The sequence below is a fragment of the Lynx canadensis genome, chromosome A3 (assembly GCF_007474595.2).
Source record: "Lynx canadensis isolate LIC74 chromosome A3, mLynCan4.pri.v2, whole genome shotgun sequence".
Classification (NCBI taxonomy): Eukaryota; Metazoa; Chordata; class Mammalia; order Carnivora; family Felidae; genus Lynx; species Lynx canadensis.
In genome coordinates, this window is record NC_044305.1 from 54,352,094 (window position 1) to 54,370,951 (window position 18,858).

At 46.9% G+C, this 18,858-nt stretch overlaps 1 long non-coding RNA gene across 2 annotated transcripts; it reads right to left on the bottom strand.

The window, feature by feature from the left end:
* Window positions 1–556: 556 nt before the first annotated feature.
* LOC115510443 lies at window positions 557–11,144 on the bottom strand. Of its 2 annotated transcripts, XR_003967722.1 has the most exons (4): window positions 10,891–11,144; window positions 3,040–3,266; window positions 2,704–2,793; window positions 557–1,793 (listed from the first exon to the last, which is right to left on the bottom strand). It is a non-coding gene; the product is annotated as an uncharacterized LOC115510443 (long non-coding RNA). The 2 variants fall into 2 exon arrangements; XR_004343388.1 differs by having other exon boundaries at window positions 2,704–3,266.
* Between the last annotated feature and the right edge of the window lie 7,714 nt (window positions 11,145–18,858).

Here is an 18,858-nt window from a genome sequence, read left to right on the forward strand (position 1 = left end):
GGAATCATACACGAATTGAGCACACGTGGCTGTATGGGGGAGGGGAAGGGGGAAAATAAAAAGTTACAGACAGGGAAGGAGGCGGACCATAAGAGACTCTTAAATACCGAGAACAAACTGAGGGTTGATGGGGGGTGGGGGAGAGGGGAAAGTGGGTGGTGGGCATCGAGGAGGGCACCTGTTGGGATGAGCACTGGGTGTTGTATGACAACCAATTTGACAATAAATTATATTTAATAATAATAATAATAATAAAAAGAACATGTGGCTGTAAGACAGCGTGGGGAAACCTACTCGGTTTCTTGGCTTGTGCCACTTCCTGGTGAAATAGGGAACACGGGTTTAGTGTGTAAGGCATGAGAAGGGGGCTGGCGGGGGGGCACGAAAGGAAGGGAAAAAAAACATGAAAATGGTTTTAAGTATGTTGAGTTTGCAAAATTCCAGAGGTGACGCTGAGTAGGCAGTCTAATGTTTGGATGGTTCTGGAGCTCAGAAGACAGGCCCCGGGCTGGAGAAGCAAAGCGAAGTTTCCATGTGAATAGGTAAGAACTGACGCCAGGGTGTGGATGCGATGATCTATAGCCAGAGGGGGCACGGTCTCGGAGGTAAGGATTTTATCCCAGGAAAAAAAAATTAAGCATAATCAAAAACTGGCCTCAGCCATTTAACAAACACATAAGCAAAAATGCAGTTGCAGATGCCCGTAGAAAGCCTTGCTTTGTCCCTTCTAGTTCACTGTGTAAGAACTAAGATGACTTATTGCTGGAACGTACATTTACAACAAACTGAATGAAGTTAAGTGGCTGGAGGAGCGACAAAGAATAAAACAGCTAAACGTTGAGAACATTTTACCAAACGTTTGAGGCTCGGATGGCAATACTTCTCCATCAGTAGCTTTCTGCTAATGAGTGAGGCGATGGTAGGCCCTTATTATTTGCATATAAAGGAGCGAACGTTTTCCTGTTCTCTGTATCAGGAAGCTGTGCGTGCACCGCGGTGCCATGTGGCCTGCTGACTTCAAGGGACATTGAAGAAGGGACTCAGGTACCCAAATAACCTCAACTTGGCCACGGTCAAAGAGACAAATACAGCTGCACAGTGCAGCTCTAACAAGCTGCGGAGAGCAAGGCCCGGGGGTGGACGGAGGGGAGAGTTGCACACAGTGTGCTGCGTGTAGATAAGATCATAGGGAATTTCTCAACGCCCCCGCCTGTGTCCCACCCGCTCCTGACCGCCTGATTTCACCAGCGGCCCCAGGCCCATACTTCTTGGCCGTGTGGTTCCCAAGACCGCCTCCACCCTGACAGCAGGAGAGGGGCTTCTACCTCCAGGGGTGGTACCCGGCTTCCCGTCCCCTGCCAAAACAATCGCGGAGTGTGATGATGTCACTTGGGACGGCATCGCAGAACACCACATGCAGAGATAGCTGTGGCTGTCATGTGTGAATACAGCTTTATCTACAGAGGAGGTGGCCAGCCGGGCAGCCATCTGCTGACTCTTGCTTTCAATGTTTAGAACGGAAACTAAGAGAGAAGGCAAGACAAGTGGGGCCGGTCAGAGGCAGTTCCTCTCTGCATGCACCCTTGCCCTGTTTGTCTGCTCTCGCCCCAGACGTCCCTTCCTCGTAGAAAGGACTCTCCATGGTGCTTTGCAGGGAAAAGGGTCTGCTCCGTGGTTCCCAAGCATCTACATGTTGCTTTGTTGGAAGGGCTGGGCCCAGGTTTGTCCTCAAGGGAGAAGGCGGTGGCATCCAAGAGGGTGCCCAGTGCATGCGTTTCCCTCACACATACCACCTGGTTCATGAAGAAATGAATTGTTTAGGCAACATCATCACTGACAAGAAAGCCCACCAACATCTATGAATGGTTTGACTTTGCTTGCGGGGGGATGGGGGCGAGGATTGAGAAATAAACCTCATTCAACATCACTAATGTGCTCATCTGATCCAGAACATTCATAGTAATTTCAGACTCCCAATTGAATCATCATTTGCTCTTTTCTGCAACATTTTAACCACCTTTTTTTTTTTTTTTTTTTTTTTTTTTTAAAGCTCAGGGCGCCTGGGTGGCTCAGTCTGTTGAGCGTCTGACTTCAGGTCATGATCTCACGGTTCCTGGGTTCGAGCCCCATGTCGGGCTCTGTGCTCAGAACCTGGAGCCTGCTGAGGATTCTGTGTCTCCCTCTCTCTCTGCCCCTCCCCTGCTCACGCTCTATCTCTCTCTGTCTCTCAAAAATAAATAAACATGAAAAAAAATTTTTTAATAAAAAAAAACTCGATGCTTCGGATAAAAGTCATTTTGCTAGATAGAGAAAAAATTATATAATTTCATCTCTCCTCCATGGTATTACCATAAGTTTAAACGAAGATGCCAAGAGGGGCACCTGGGTGACTCTGTCAATTACGCGTCCGACTCTTGATCTCCGCCCAGGTCATGATCTCACAATTGGTGAGCTCCAGCCCTGCTCAGGGCTCGGCCCTGATGGCGGGAAGCCTGCTTGGGACTCTGCCTCTCCTTCTCTCTGCTTGTGCTCTCTCTCTCTCTCAAAATAAATTAACTTAAAAAAAAAAGATTCCAAGATACAAAAGACTTGAGAACTATTTGGGTTGCTACTCTGCCTATTTCTCTTTAACGGGTGTAGTAACACTGCTTGAATTTAACATTCCCTCGTGGTTTAGAAAGCCCCGATAAAATGTGTGTGTACCTTCCTTAGATGACCAGGAGATGGCGCCCACGTCAACGCGGGGAATCGGCCTCCTGGCTGAAGGCTGCTGTGAGTCTGCCAGAAACCCAACTGAAGCATGAAAAAAAAGGAGGAAGAAACATACCCCGAGTGTTTCATGAGATGGGGGAGTTCAGGACAACAGTCTCAGGATGCCCTCAACATGTGATTAGTTCCTACCTGGGGAGACCGCAGGAATAACAAGAAACGCAAAATAGGAAGAGGCAGAGAGCTAAGGAAAGGGAATGGTGGTATCATGTCAAGTGCATTCTGATGCAGGGGTAGTGCTATCCGGTGATTCACATAGACGATCCTCACCCTCCCGGTCAGGCTATGAAGCAGACACTGGGCGTCCCAAGACAGAGCTCCGTGAGGTCACCTGGGCGGCTCAAATGCTCATCGCGCAGAAGCAGTCACCACGGCAGGATTCCGACTCCGTTCTGTCTGGTGCCACCGTCCATTCGCTGAAAGACATGCGTGTTTCTTCCAGGATGAAGGCGGAGAGGGGCCTATCGAGAATGTTCTCAGGTGCTCAATAAAAGAAGCTTTAAAAGAGATAATAAAAAAATTAGTATAATTAATATAATATAATATTATATAAAGTATAGTATAATATAATATATATTATAATACTATATATACTATATATATACTATATATACTATATATATATACTATACTATATACTATATACTATATATATACTATATAATAGTATATTATAATATATATTATTACTATATATTACTATGCTATATAATAGTATATTATACTATATAATATATAGTATATAATATATATAGTATATAATATATACATAGTATATAGTATATAATATATATAGTATATAATATATACATAGTATATAATATATAGTATATTATAATATAGTATAATATAATTAAAAAATATAATTAGTATAATCAGACTAAAAAATTAGTCTGACATTATAAGTAGTGTCTCACCTCAGACATACTAAAAATAAAATGTCCCAACTCATGAGGACTTACTGTCTCATTTAGCAGTGAAAACTTACATAGAAGAGGAAGTGTAATATTTGTGGCTAAAAGAGCACAACTGAGACGCTAAGCGAAGTGAGAATCTTCCATGTCTCCAGCAAGCAGTGTCTTGCTGATCAAGCACTAGCTTCAGTGACTTTCCTAGCAGCTGAGGAGGAGAAAAGACTGCCACCTTATAAAATGCAAGGGGGGCTCTGTGGTCCCAGCTGTAGCCCTCCCATTGCTCTCAAGGGGGCTCCATTTAGTTGGATGTCTTGAATCGCCAGAGGCTTCTGAACGCATCTGAGATGAGGTGTATTTCTCTACTGGTCAATTACACCCATATGTATCCATATTGCTTAGAAGTTATAACAAACAATAGGTACCAAGTGTCTACTCCCTGCCCAGCTCTGCTCAAGGCACTTCCTCAGGACCCCCTTCCCATGCTGACCACACAGGAACAGAAGACTTTTGGGTCACGCCATCTTGGATCCCTGAAGCCACGCTTCCCAGCTGGGTGCTGGGTTACCCGACCTCCAGGGGACACACCTTCTCATGTGTCAACTGTGATTGCATCTGGCTCATTTGTGGGCGTGATGACTGAATGAGCTAAGATTTCAAGGGCAGAGTTTACAGGTCTGTGCTTCCAACAACTTTAAGTGACATAGAATAACCTGGAAGCAAGTCATGTCACGGTAAAGGAAAATTTCTTACCTGATGGTGCATTTATAGTATGTAATTCTGTCCCTGTTTTCCATCATGCTTTTCAAAGTGTCTTGGTAGGGCCTCATCATGTATCAGTGAAGTAGGAAGGGCAGAAACGATTTCAGCCCTGTTTCAAAGTCACGAAACTTGAGTCACAGGGCTAGTGCTTGGCCACTGAATGGCTAAGCTCCAAACTCTTCAGATGGATGGAGAGGAGAACGTGGACCAACGGATACTTCGGAGTTAGAAAGGAACTGGTGTTGGGTGGGATGTGATGATGAGGGGAGGTTTCCAGCCTGCACACCCGTGTGGATGGTGAGGTGGGAAATCAACGATGCAGCCTGAGGCACATCCCACCATCAAGAATGGCATGTGACTAGATGGCTCTTCTTCCCTAAGTATTCAGCCACAGAGGAAATTCTAACAATGTCCTCTGGCTCTCATAAATTTTGTTTTAGGTGATTTCTACATCCCAAGGACTCTTTTTTATTATTATTGAGAACGTTTTTTAAGCTTATTTGTTTTGAGAGAAAGAGAGTGACCGGGGGAGAGGCAGAGAGAGAGGGAGAGAGAGAGAATCCCAAGCAGGCTCCACACCATCAGTGCGGAGCCCGATGTGGGGCTCGAACCCGTGAACCACGAGATTATGACCTGAGCCAAAATCAAGAGTCAGATGCTTAACCGACAGAGACACTCAGGTGCCTGGAAAGGACTCTTTTTACTTACTTTCTGCCATGGAGGCTGAGAAGTTTCTTGACAGAAACCCTTCCGAGGCTCGGCGGCCGCATGTGCTGGGGAGGACATTTAGCGACACCCAGCCCGCTCTGACAAATGTCTTCCCTGGTCCCGAGGCAGGGATGCAGTTGCAAGAGAATCAAAGCAAACAAACCAAAAGCAACAGTGACACAGCAGAGCTCCAGAAGTGAAGGCACACGCTACTTGCTCTGCTGGCTGTTCCTACTCCCAACCCGGGGTTTCCAGGTGTGCATTAAGACATGACTTCTCCTCCACCTCAGTTCTCATCACGCTGTGGAAGCATGTCATTGGAACAATCTCCACGGGGCCAAGCCAGGACAATTACCTGGACCCCTGTCAGCCTGCTGACACGTGGCCAATTTCAAAGACTGCCCCTTCTGCTCTCTTCCAGCTGAAGCCAGAGCCCTGGCATCTGGATTAGTTTATTGATCAACTTATCCATTTATTCAGTAATCAAATATTAACTGAGGCCATCGGGGCCAAGGTGCAGTAGACCCTGCATTAACTGCTACTCAAGGAGAAGGGAGAATGTCATCAGAACTAGACTTGATCATTGCATGAAAGTGACATTGACTAGCATGAAAACAGGAAGAGCTTGAGAATCGTTCCACTCATTCAGTCTACATAATTAAGCGTTATTATACTGGAAAGCACAGCATATCCTAGGGGTCATTGTTGAGGGTCATTACCAGCTCATTAGATCAATAGGCAAACCTCTGCATTGGCTCATTTTCTGTTAAGCTTATTTCCTAGGATGACATTATCGTTAATGTTGTTTTAAATCAGAATACATAGGGGCGGCTGGGTGGCTCGGATGGTTAAGGCCCCCGACGTCAGCTCAGGTCAGGAACTGGCAGTCTGTGAGTTTGAGCCCCGCGTCAGGCTCTGTGCTGACAGCTCAGAGCCTGAAGCCTGCTTCAGATTCTGTGTCTCCCTCTCTCTCTCTGCCTGTCCCTTGTTCACACTGTCTCTCTCTCTCTCTCTCTCAAGAATAAACATTAAAAAAAAACATTAAAAAAATAATAGTAAATCAGAATATATATACAAAGAAAATTAAAAGTATATGACCAAGATAAATTGAATAAGCTAATATTTTCTCTTAATTACTTCCATTTTATGAAAAAGATCCACTTTTTAAAACTGATCCAGCATTGGAAAATCAATCCAATTCTTTCCCTTGTTGCATATTGTGCTTGGATTCTGTGCACAGAATCTGTACTGGGCATAAAGAAGTGCCCTCAGACCTCAGAGACCAAGATACAGACAGACCCTGAGAAGCCAAGTACTGAAATGTTGGGGCTTCAATAGGCATCATTACGTACACTATGGTCTTGTTCTGTCCAACTGAAGTCTTTTCCCACGTGATACTAAGGATTTCTAAAGCTCCTCCATACCCTGGATTTACCCCACCTACATTGAATGTCGTCTTCCAACTGCATGGGATGAATCTACTCGGCCAGCTGGAGATTCATTACAAAATTATGGCTCTAGACTCCCAGCCCAAAGACAAGAGAAACAAGGCCAGAACCCGAAAAAGAAGACCAATTATGCTCACTGCTCCCTTTCCCTTATGAATTCCACTTGGGCAGACCCCTGAAATTTGCAACTACTAAGGAGAATGTTGCATTTGAAAGTGCCAAGAACATGACGATGTCACGTTTGATCTCCCCATGGTGGAATGATTTTAGATAAACCTGCACTTGTGAAGTCATTGGAGAGTGCAAGGTGACCTCTCAGGAAAGGGAGACTCTGTCAGTCCCACGTTCTGTGCCCCTGACAGGCGAGGATGTGCCTTGATTTTGACCTTGGTTTTGCTACCTGTAAAACCAGTCCTCAGGTGCCGTCTGCCCCTCTGCAACATCATTGAGTTGCCACGTGGTGATGAGCTCAGAGTACCTGGCGACCCTTCAATATGGAGTTTAGGATGTGCCCCCGTTTTCTGGCATGTTCCACTTTGAGTCAGGAAGACTTTTTTTTTAAATGAAAATATGTCTCTATTGTTTCTTTAAAGTTTTTCTTGGAATTTTCCTGAATGGAAATGAAAACATCTAAGATTTTACATATCTGTGTGTGTGTGTGTGTGTGTGTGTGTGTGTGTGTGTGTATGTTTACCCATTTACTTATTTATATGTTTGTGCATGTAGGTACTTCATCACACTATGAAGCTATGACATAGCACACTGATTACAATCCTGCTAGAGAGACTAAATGTTTTGCGATGGTTTAAAGCAGGAGTCAGCAAGCTTCTCTCTATAAGGGACCAGATAATAACTACGTCGGCTTTGTATGCCATGCGGTCTCTGTCCAATAACTCGGTTTTGTCATGTAGCGCAAAAGCAGCCAAAGGCAATAATATATAAAAGAAAAAGTGTGTTCCAGTAAAACCACGAACACTGATAATTGAACTTCCTAGAATATTTATAAAAAGCCCTCTTCCTTTGTTTCTTTCACCAAATCTTTAAAAATGGAACCCTCCCCCCCTTTGCAGGACATACCTACATAAACAAGAGGCTTGCCAGATTTGGCCCATGAGCCACAGTCTGCTGACCCAAGCTTTAAAGTTTTGGCATAAGGTGTTAAATATAATTTCTCTATAGCTTTCAAGTCCTGTGACATAACACTTCTAAACCTGGACCAGAAGCAAGGGCTTAGTCATTTTTTTTTCCCTTTGGAGTTCAAGACCTCAGAGGCGCCCAGAGATTCATTTTTATTCACTAGCCCTCTGCCTCCCCCTGGCCAGTGACAAGATGGCACTATAGTCCCTGGGCTCACCAAGCGTCGCCCAGTCCCCTCAAAGCCCTAGACTCTCTCCAGCCTAGAGCCCCCTCAAGATGGGCTACTGTGGCCCTGTTGAGTTTCTCTACAGGGAAGCACAAAACTGCCAAGAGCCCCCTCTGTCTCCTGTCATCGGACACAGTTTCCTCTTCATCCTTCAGAAGCTTTCCAGATGAATTGACCTGGAAGCTTCTTCCAGATTTGGTCAGGCCCATGGTTTTAATCACGAAACCACTTCCATTGCTAGAAATGTCCTCGGTCCCTCCCCCAGGCTGGCTGACCATCTCCTAGATGCTCCTTGTCTACTGTATTAGTCAGGGGTCTCCCAAGAAACAGAATCTACAGGAAACATAGAAAAAGAGATTCATTTTAAGGAAAGTGGCTCATGCAATTGCAGGGACTGGCGAGCCTGATATCTGGAGAGCAAGCCAGCAGGCTAGAAACCTACTCAGTATTTCTGTTATAGTCTGGGGGCAGAATTCCTTCTCCAAAACACTCCTCAGTTTTTGCCCTCGAGGCCTTCCCCTGATTACATGAGGCCCCCCCTGTTATAGAGGGTAATCTGCTTTACTCAAAGTCAACTGATTGTCGATGTTAACCACGTCTGTAAAACACCTCCACAGCAAGACCTAGATCAGTGTTTGACCAAACAACGGGACCCCACCGCCTCGGCAAGCTACACATAAAATTAGCCATCGCTCCTGTTTTGGACTGAATGTATCCACCTCCCAAGTTCATGTGTTGAAACCTAACCCCAAAGGTAACAGTATTAGGAGGCGGGGACTTTGAGAGGCGATTATGTCATGAGGGGGGAGCCCCCACGAATAGGATTAGTGTTCTCCTAAGAAGAGACTCAAGAGAAATGATTTCTCTCCCCGCTGTGGGAACCTGTCAGCAATCGGGCGGCGGGTCTCCCCGGACACTGGATCAACCAGCTCCCGGATCTCGGACCACGCAGCCTCCAGGACTGTGACCCACGACGAACCAGTGCTCGTGGGTTAAGCCCTCAGACTGTGGTGTTCTTATTGCAGCAGCCGAGCAGATAATCCCCAAACCCAACAGGCTGAGCGAAGCTAGGAGTGTGGCCATGGTGTTCCCGTGAGGAGTTAGAAGTGCCTTATTCTCTCCTCCGAAGCTTCTCTTCTGCGACTGACTCGGGGGGAGAAACAAGGAAATTTTACTGAATAAATGTGTTTGAATGAATACACAAACGATTGCGGGGTTACCCAGCTCACTTCTCCTTCCGGCTCTGCCTGAAGGGCCAGTGTTAGTGTCCCAGGGCCCAGTCATGCTCTTGAGGAACCCACGTCTATTATACAATTTAATTATGCAAATCAATAGAAAAGGATGCCACCCCCTGGGAGTAACATACACATACTTGGACCCCAGTGAGGCGCTCTGAACCCCACAGGGCTCACAGGGCCCTCTGCGGGGTCGACCTGCAGTTGAGGGGAGTCTCGGATTGCAGAGTGACCAGAGCTGAGTGGCTTTTCTCGGATCTGTGGATTTCTTGGAGTGCTGGTTCTTTCATGCAAGGATATGCATATGGCCAAACCTGCTTTCCAGGGTGTATCAGCCTGGAGCCACTCAGGACACAGGACCGACCACATGGTACTTAAAACTGGGGATGTGTAACTGTAGGGATTGTTTTTTTTTTTTTTTTTAATTTTTTTTTTTAACGTTTATTTATTTTTGAGACAGAGAGAGACAGAGCATGAACAGGGGAGGAGCAGAGAGAGAGAGAGAGACAGAATCTGAAACAGGCTCCAGGCTCTGAGCTGTCAGCACAGAGCCCAACACGGGGCTCGAACTCATGGACTGTTGAGATCATGACCTGAGCCGAAGTCAGACGCTTAACCGACCAAGCCACCCAGGCGCCCCTGTAGGGATTGTTAAGCTATGATTTTGGAAAGTAAATATAAGGTGTAGAAAATTTTCTCATTGGTTCCCCAGGGCTGTAGGAGAGTGCCCAAGGAAGGACGAACTTGGAATGGGGGTCCCCACCCCAGGTGGGGTACGAACCTCCATGGGGAAGGTATGGACGGCAGGGCAGTTGACAGGGTTGCCCAGGTAGGAGCTGGTCCACAGTTCCTGGGCAAGCAGGGAATCACAGCCTGTGGGCAGAGTCACAGGCTTGCAGGCATGAAGGTGCTGCTGTGGGTGGGGGGTCAGAGCCCCCAGCATCGTGTTGCAGGAGCTCCAAGGAAGAGATCAGCAGGCCAGGTGGGGCTGCAAGGTCGCATTCTGGGCGTGTGGCCGCAAGGTCACATTCTGGGCGTGTGGCCGGCACAGTGTCACCGATGTTCCTGCAGGCTTGTCCCTGACCATGAGCGCAGCCACTGGGGCCAGTAAGAGAAGTCCCTTCCTCTGGGCTGTCCCTCCAGAGTCCATAGGGAGAAAACTGATGTCATGCTTACCACAAGGAGAGATGCTTAATGGGATTCTTCCCAGGGCTCCAGGGTAGGCACCAAAGGGGTGAATTTGGAGCTGAGAGGCAAGCCATTGATCACGAGCACCCGGGAATGGCAGGAGGTGGAGGCGATCAGGAGGGCCAAGCCCTCGGACTGACCTGCGGTTCCCACGGTGTGCTACCCCCCGTACCCCCCTTCCCCCGGGGGGCTGCGGCTTCCCTCGGTGCCTCTCCATTTCCTTAACCCAGATGCTCCCTTACCAAACCTAAACCTCACTAGTTATGGTAAATGCCTCTGGGCCGGTTTTTGAAGGTCTGAAGAACGCCTCCCGGAGATGAATGTGTGGCCAGGAGATGGAGAGGCAGGAACACGTGGCCATCCCACAGGTCACACTGCTGCTTAAAGCCCAACAGACCTCCCCTTGCCCTTGCCCGCCCTGACGAGCTGTCTCGTGTTTTTGATGCCAGCCTGCAGCAATGTGCACAGAGCAAGGGACGAGAAGAGCTAATAGCTTTTGCCCTTACCTTTCTCGTCTCCACTCCTCAGCTAGGGCTGCTGGAAAGAAGAAACGCAAGCTAGGAGGCTTCAACAACAGGAATGCATCATCTCCCTGTTGGAGAAGCTGGAAGTCTGAGATCAGGGTGTAGGGGGGGCTGGTTCCTCCTGAGGCTGGGAGGGAGAATCTGTACCTGCCTGTGCCCCAGCTCCTGCTGGTTTGCTGGGAAGCTTTTGGCGTGCCTTGGCTGGTAGATATCACCCTGATCTCTGCCTTCACACTCACGTGGTGTCCTCCCATGTGCCTGACTGAGTCCAAAGTTCTTTTTATAAAGGAAACCAGTCACGTTGGATTAAGGGCCCCGCCTACTCCAGGATGACCTCATCGAAACTGAACTAGAACTTACCTTTGCTTCTGGCAGGCAGTTGGGGTAAGTGAACATGACTTTATCTCTCTGGGATTAACTTGATTCGAATCTGGGGTTCTCTAAAGCTCAGATCTAGTTCAGGATCATGATGTTTCCCAGGGTGTAAACGTTCAAGGGTGTCGCACGGAGCCCCGGGAGTGTGTATTTGGCTTCCCCCCTGGGTGGGTCCTGAGCTGACTCTCACCTTCCCTGTGTTCAGACACACCCACCGGCCCCACAGGGTTCCCAGCCGCCCCTGGGAGTGGGCAGACAGGTGTGTTGAGGGGAGAAAGCAGAGCCCAATGGCAATCTCGCATTTCTGTCCTCGTCTTTCACCTGGAGTAGTGGCTTCTCAAGTTCTTGCTGCCTGGTAGTTGAGCATTGCTTTCCTTTTTATATTTTTTTATTTTTTAGATTTATTATTTTTTATTTTTAATATAATTTATTGTCAAATTGGCTAACATACAGTGTATACAGTGTGCTCCTGGTTTGGGGGGTAGATTCCCATGGTTCATCGCTTACATGCAACACCCAGTGCTCATCCCAGCAAGTGCCCTCCTCAATGCCCAAGTATTGCTTTCAAACTGACTGCTGTTAAACCCAGCTTTTCTATTTCTAGAATCAGAGGGTTCTAGTGGGTGGGTTGTCTGTAACAACTGCCCAAAGTGGGATTTTCCAAAAATTTGCAATTTAGAGTGCTATTTCCAAAGTCACATAGAGAGAAGCATCGATTTTTTTTTTTTTTTTTTTTTTTTTTACAAAACCTACCCAATTTTTAAGATGTTCCATTTAGGGGCGCCTGGGTGGCTCAGTCGGTTGGGCGTCCGACTTCAGCTCAGGTCACGATCTCGCGGTCCGTGAGTTCGAGCCCCGTGTCGGGCTCCGGGCTGATGGCTCAGAGCCTGGAGCCTGCTTCCGATTCTGTGTCTCCCTCTCTCTCTGCCCCTCCCCCGTTCATGCTCTGTCTCTGTCTCAAAAATAAATAAAACGTTAAAAAAAATTAAAAAAAAAAAAAAAGATGTTCCATTTAAATAGAACAGAGCATTTTTGGGGACGCCTGGGTGGCTCAGTCGGTAAAGGGTCCCACTTCGGCTCAGGTCATGATCTTGCCATTCACGAGTTCAAACCCCGCGTCAGGCTCTGTGTTGACAGCTCAGAGCCTGTACCCTTCTATGGGTACTGTGTCTCCCTCTATCTCTGCCCTTCCCCCACTTATACTCTGTCTTTCTCCCTCTCAAAAATAAATGAAAACATTTAAAAATTTTAAATAAAAAAGAGCATTTTTTGACAAGAAAAGTGAAGGTTTGGGGAGCCTAGGTGGCTTAGTTGGTTAAACGTTTGACTTCACCTCGGGTCATGATCTCACGGTTCATGGGTTCGAGCCCCTCATTGAGCTCTGTGCTGACAGCTCGGAGCCTGGGACCTGCTTCAGATTCTGTGTCTCCCCCCTCTCTCTGCCCCTCCCCTGTTTGCATGCTCTTTCTCTCTCTCAAAAATAAATAAACATTTTTTAAAAATTAAAAAAAAAAAAGAAAAGTGAAGGTTTCATCAAATCTCAAGAATAGAATAGAATGCTATTTGCTTGTGAGTTGATACTATTTTTGTAAATTCCAGAGTTGTTAAGATACAGTGTTATAATAGTTTCAGGTATAGGATATAGTGATTCAACAGCTGCATACATTATTCAGTGCTCATCAAGATAAGGGCAGTCTTAATCCCCATCACTGATTTCACTCATCCCACCACCACTCCACAACCCCTCTGGTGACCATCTGGTTGTTCTCTAGAGTTAAGAGTCTGTTTTTTGGTTTACCTTTTTTTCCTTTGTTCATTTGTTGCAAGCTGATACCATTCAACTAATTCTAGGTAAACATATTATTTATCATCCAAGCTGCTATTTATCTGAGAGTGAATGGGGCTTTAATTACACAGGATACCAGGACAACAGGGGTAAACTATGATCTCCCTGGGTAAAAATGGAATGTGTGGTCACCCTACTGGCAGCCACCAATTTTAAAGAATTACAGCAAAACTTCAGTTGAAGAATCAAAAACTCTAAATGTGATTTGCTTTGAGATCTATCCTATCAATGATTCACAAGCAATTTAGGAGGAAAGAGCTACTGATTTCTCTTCCTCTTTATATGAAACATGTACTTCTAGTGGGAAAAAAATGTTAGGAAAAACCATTCTGCACTGTCAGATGCCATACAATGGTAAAATTTTAAAGAAACTTCAAACGGTTTAAAAATTAAATTAAGTTTACAGACTGGATGGCTAAGATGGGCAAAAACACGCTGTCTTGCAGAATTCGGTACAACCTTGAGTGTAGGATTTTAGGAAGTGATTTTGTTTCTCGGCTTGGGGCCTCTGTACTATGTGGATCAAGGTCATCTGTGGGTTTTATTAAACATAGGAAGATTCAGGGCACCTGGGTGGCTCGGTTGGTTAAAGAGAGCAACTCTTGATCTCGGTTCAGGTCATGGTCTCACAGATTGTGAGATCAAGCCTTGAGTCCAGCCCCGTGCTGTGAGCACGGAGCCTGCTTGGGATTCTCTGTCTCCCTCTCTCTCTCTGCCCCTCCCCCACTCCGTGTGTGTGTGTGTGTGTGTGTGTGTGTGTGTGTGCGCGCGCGCGTGCGCGCGTGCGTGCACTCTCCCTCTCTCTCAAAATAAACAAACACTTAAAAAAAAAACAACCAGGAAGACTCAGAGGCCCCATCTCAGACCTGCTGACGCACCATCCCAGGAAAGGTTGGCCAGGGAGCGTGTATCTGTAAGCTGCTCCTGGCTGGTTATCCTTCCTACGAAGTTCGAGAGCCCCTGTGGTGGCGGTGATGAAGGAGGGGAGAGGATTTGGACCGAGCCCAGTAAACGTGACCTGGAGCCACTGTCGAGAAAGAGGGAGACTTTCTTCTGGGCTACAGTACTTCCAGCTATGATAGAGTTCCTATCTCCCTTCAACCTTCTCTCTGCTTTTATTCCTGTGGTGTCTGGTCCCTGATGATTCCCTGCAGTTCTGACCTGTGGACTTTCTGCTCTACTTTTCAGGTTTCTTTCTACATCTGGAGACCACCTGTTTCCAGTCCAGGCCTGCTGTGCCCGTGGCTTCAGGTGTCTGCGCCCAGGACGCTGGTCACCCCGCTCCAGGTGCCTGGCCAGCTTCCAGAGCAGAGCAGCACATGCACAGAGTAGGAATTCAAACAGCGTGCTGCAAATGAGGGCAGTACTATCCACGGGCCCACTTAGAGTAGGGCCAAAGCGCATTGAACCCTGACGTTATCTGCAAATTGCAGACAGTGAGGTAATTAACGTTCATAATGAGCCAGCTGAGTCACCGAAGGAAGAGGCAAATGGGTTCACCGCAGGCACTAATTTAGAGTAATTCTTTTAGGAACTTTCTCATCGATAATTTTCAAAAAATCTGTAAGAGGCTTCAGTTATCTTGTGAAACCACGCAACTAGAATACCACCAACTCGAGATGATCCTTCGTAAATGAAGAATAACCCGATTGGGTGTTATTTTTTGCTGGAAGGAAAAAGAAGTTGCAATGACCTGTTTGTACACCAGAGGGCAGAGTTGATTTTCCTGTGGCTTTATTCATGTTATTTATTATTTTTAGTAGGCTCTACACTCAAGGCAGGGCTTGAACTCACCACCCAGAGATCAGGAGTCCCATGCTCTACCGGCTGAGCCAGCCAGGCAACCACCTTTGCGGGTTTTTGTTTTCTTTTATTATTATTTTTTTTAACGTTTATTTCTTTTTGAGACAGAGAGAGACAGAGCATGAACGGGGGAGGGGCAGAGAAAGAGGGAGACACAGAATCTGAAACAGGCTCCAGGCTCTGAGCTGTCAGCAGGGAGCCTGACGCCGGGCTCGAACTCACGGACCACAAGATCACACCTGAGCCGAAGTCGGATGCTTAACGACTGAGCCATCCAGGCGCCCAGCGTGTTTGTTTGTTTGTTTGTTTGTTTAAAGCTGACTTTGCAAAATACCTGGCTGCCCATTTTGTATAATATACAGCCTATTAGCAGCAGATCTACATCAGGTTGATAGAATTTGGGTAACACCTTTTCAGCAAGGGCATTGCACGCTAGCATCACTTTACCCTAAACCTTTCCCTGGAGAGGTGGAATTTTAGGCGTTCTATGTGATTTGGCTACTTTGTACCTATTCTGTCAAAAAATTGTGTTTGAATACCACCTGTGGTTACTATCAAATTGACACAATTTCTCATGCAATTTAAAAAATTTTATGCACAATTATATAATTGGCCAAACATTCCAATGGTTTAATAGAACCTCAAGTATACAGTTCCCCAAGTGTGTGTGTGTGTGTGTATGTATATGTGTATACATATATATCTGCTACTCTTAGTAATTAAAATGAACTAATTTGTACACTTATTCCTTTTGTGTGCTATTTATTGTCATCATTTTACTTTTTCCCTATTAATTTTTTTAAAACGTTTATTCATTTTTGAGAGAGACAGAGAGTGAGCAGGAGAGGGGTGGAGAGAGGCAGACAGAATCCGAAGCAGGTTCCAGGCTCTAAGATGTCAGCACAGAGCCTGAAATGGGGCTCGAATCCACAAACCGTGAGATCATGACCTGAGCCGAAGTTGAATGCTTAACCAACAAGCCACCTAGGCGCCCCTACTTTTTCCCTATTAAAGTTGAAAAGCAAAAACTAAAATACTAAGAAAGAAATTCCTTTTTAACAGCTAGTATAAGAAACATTCAATATGCCCACTATAATAAAATAGAACCTTCTCTTTAGTTCTGGTAGTGAATGGCTATTTGGCAGACACAAATATCCATGTAGGATACACTAGCATACAAACCTCAGAATTTATCCTTAGATTTCAAAAGTGAAATTATAACAAAACTTTGGGACCGTGAAGTGTCTTAGTTCCTGTGTCTTATGTTGCCACTTGCACTACCTGTGACCACGCCCTAGCATTGCTCTCAAGTATAATAAACTGCTTGGGGCATGGAGATCAATTTCACCCTCTTGTTCTCCCATAAACACTGGGCTGTGTTGTGACTGGCTGAGGCGTGAATGAGCCCCCGAAGGGGTGGCTGAGACAAAGGGGTCACGGTTTGTTGCACTGCAGACTGCTGAAATACTGAAATTTCATGCCACCCCTCTAACAGTTCCCTTCTCATTTCTCCCACATTCCAAATGAGATCGTTTAAACCCAGAGCACTGTGGCTGGCATGGGATCAGAGCTCAATGTTAATGCCCTTCTGGTCCGTTCTTTCCCTCCGTGTAGGACCACAGCCCTTGAGAGCTCTGAAACCCAGAGAATATAAAATCAACAATGTCAGAATGTGTCCCTACGTGACTGAAAAAAAAGTACAGCTTGGAGCATCTGGGTGGCTCAGTCGGTTGAGTGTCTGACTTTGGCTTAGGTCATGATCTTGCGTTCGTGGGTTCAAGCCCTGTGCTGACAGCTCAGAGCCTGGAGCCTGCTTCAGAATCTGTGTCTCCCTCTCTCTCTGCCTCTCCCTTGCTTGTGCTCTGCCTCTGTCTTTCAAAAAATAAAATAAAACATCAAAAGAAAATTTTTTTTAAGTGCAGCTCTGATCTCACCAAAAGGGAAACTAATTTGGTTAAAACAAACCCAAGGAATACTCAAGGGACCGTTTTCTCTGACTTGCTATCAGACCGGCATCAAACTTGCTATTTTTTCCAATGCCGGTTCTTTATTGTCAGTCAATAAGTAAAGATTAAAAAAAAATTTTTTTTTATTACATTTATTTATTTTTGAGAGACAGAGTGAGACAGAGTGCGAGCGGGGAGGGGCAGAGAGAGGAGACACGGAGTCTGAAGCGGGTTCCAGGCTCTAAGCAACAGTTCAGCACAGAGCCTGATGCAGGGCTCGAACCCACAAACTGAGAGACCATGACCTGAGCCGAAGTCAGACGCTCACCCGAATGAGCCACCCAGGCGCCCCAGTGAAGATTTTTATTTAAAGACAAACTACCGTTTAACGGGTATGTGCGGGGTTTGAGCGCCTGAATCTTCCAGCAAGTAATGTTGTGTGACTTAGCATGCTAATTTTTGTTCTGTGATGTTTAAACCAGTGCTTTATCTGCATTCAATGAATTTTGAACGGCCGCTCGGCGCAGCTATGGAAGGAAGGAAACCAAACATCTGCGCGAGACACAAGGCCAACGTGGGCTCCTTTTCCTTCGATTTTCATATATTAGTTTAACATCGACCGAGAGTGGAGTATTAAGAGCAGACAACCTTCATTAGGCCTTGCTGTGAGCCAAGCATTATTCTAAGTACGGTACCTGTGTTAACTCATTTAACTTTTATAAAATCGTTATGAACGAAGTACTTTTAGCCCCATTGTACAAGGAAGGAGCAATGATTACGGTGGAGCTGAATTTCCTCTGACGGCTCAGAGCATAAGACCCTGGATACGATCCACTGTAGCGCCTGGAAGGGGCAACAGCCTTGTCTGGGGGGTGAGGCAGAGCTGCCCCAGAGAGGCTGCGTGTAAATGGGGCATGCTGGGAGGAGGAAGAGGGGTCTGGGGGGAGGCAAGGTGCCTACAGACCAGCCAGCAGGTCGGTACGGCCTATGGTGGGGAGGTCCCCTGAGAGCCCACCATTGCAGAAAGTCTCTGCTTGGGAGAGAGGGGCCCTGAAGGATGGGAGGGACCTGTCTGGAGCCAGCATGCAGCCAGTGGTGCCAGTCCGGTCGGGCGCCCGGGCCTGCGTGGCCGTCCCGCTGGGCCTGCCCACACTGGCTGCAAGCAGCCAGCAGCGATTCCCCGGGGACTGTCTCAAGCCCACACGGCATTCCACAGAGGGCAGGGATCAGTTATAGAAGGCAGCACGGCCAGGGCCCCAAAACCTGGCTGCGAGCCCCAGGCACACGTCCCACACGCTCCCGGTCCCCGGCCGGCCAAGTCTGTGGGCAGCTGCCAGCTTCGTAGTAGAGAGACCAGGGCTCCAGGGCCTGCACCTTCAAAGGACAGCTAAAGTGCTCAGAGAGGAAAACACATGGACACAAAGTCAGATCTCAGGTCCCCAAACAGGAGACTTCTCTGTTCGAAACTGCGTTGCTGCATTACTATCTAGAAATCCAAGTTAACAAAGCAAGGGGGCTTTCACAAACTTGAAACTTGCTTGTTTGTGTCTGATTGCCGCAACAGGACACGCGGAACCAAGGTCTGGCTGTACCGGCCCTCTCTCTCGCAGCCAAGTTTCTTCGCAGAATTCTTTGTCCGCAGTTTCTGTCGAGGTGCCCCATCTGCAAAGCAATTGATCCGAGGGCTCTCGTCCTCTCCTGGATTTGTGAAAGGCCCCGTTGGGCCCCCCGCAGTCCTATTTTGCCCCCTCCAGATGCACCCTCCTATCGCCAATCCACCAGGGCCTTGTTCACTTGATAATTCCATTCCGGCTAAGGTGACAACTCACCAATGTGGATTAATAAATCTCCCTGAGATGGTCGGAGTTGTCCTACTTTCTCTTATCGAATTTCAATGATGGTCACCTTGAATGCCTTAAACCGGGAGAGGCCAGCTGGGCGAGTCTGGCTGCGGGGCACCTTGGTATAGAAACAAAGGGG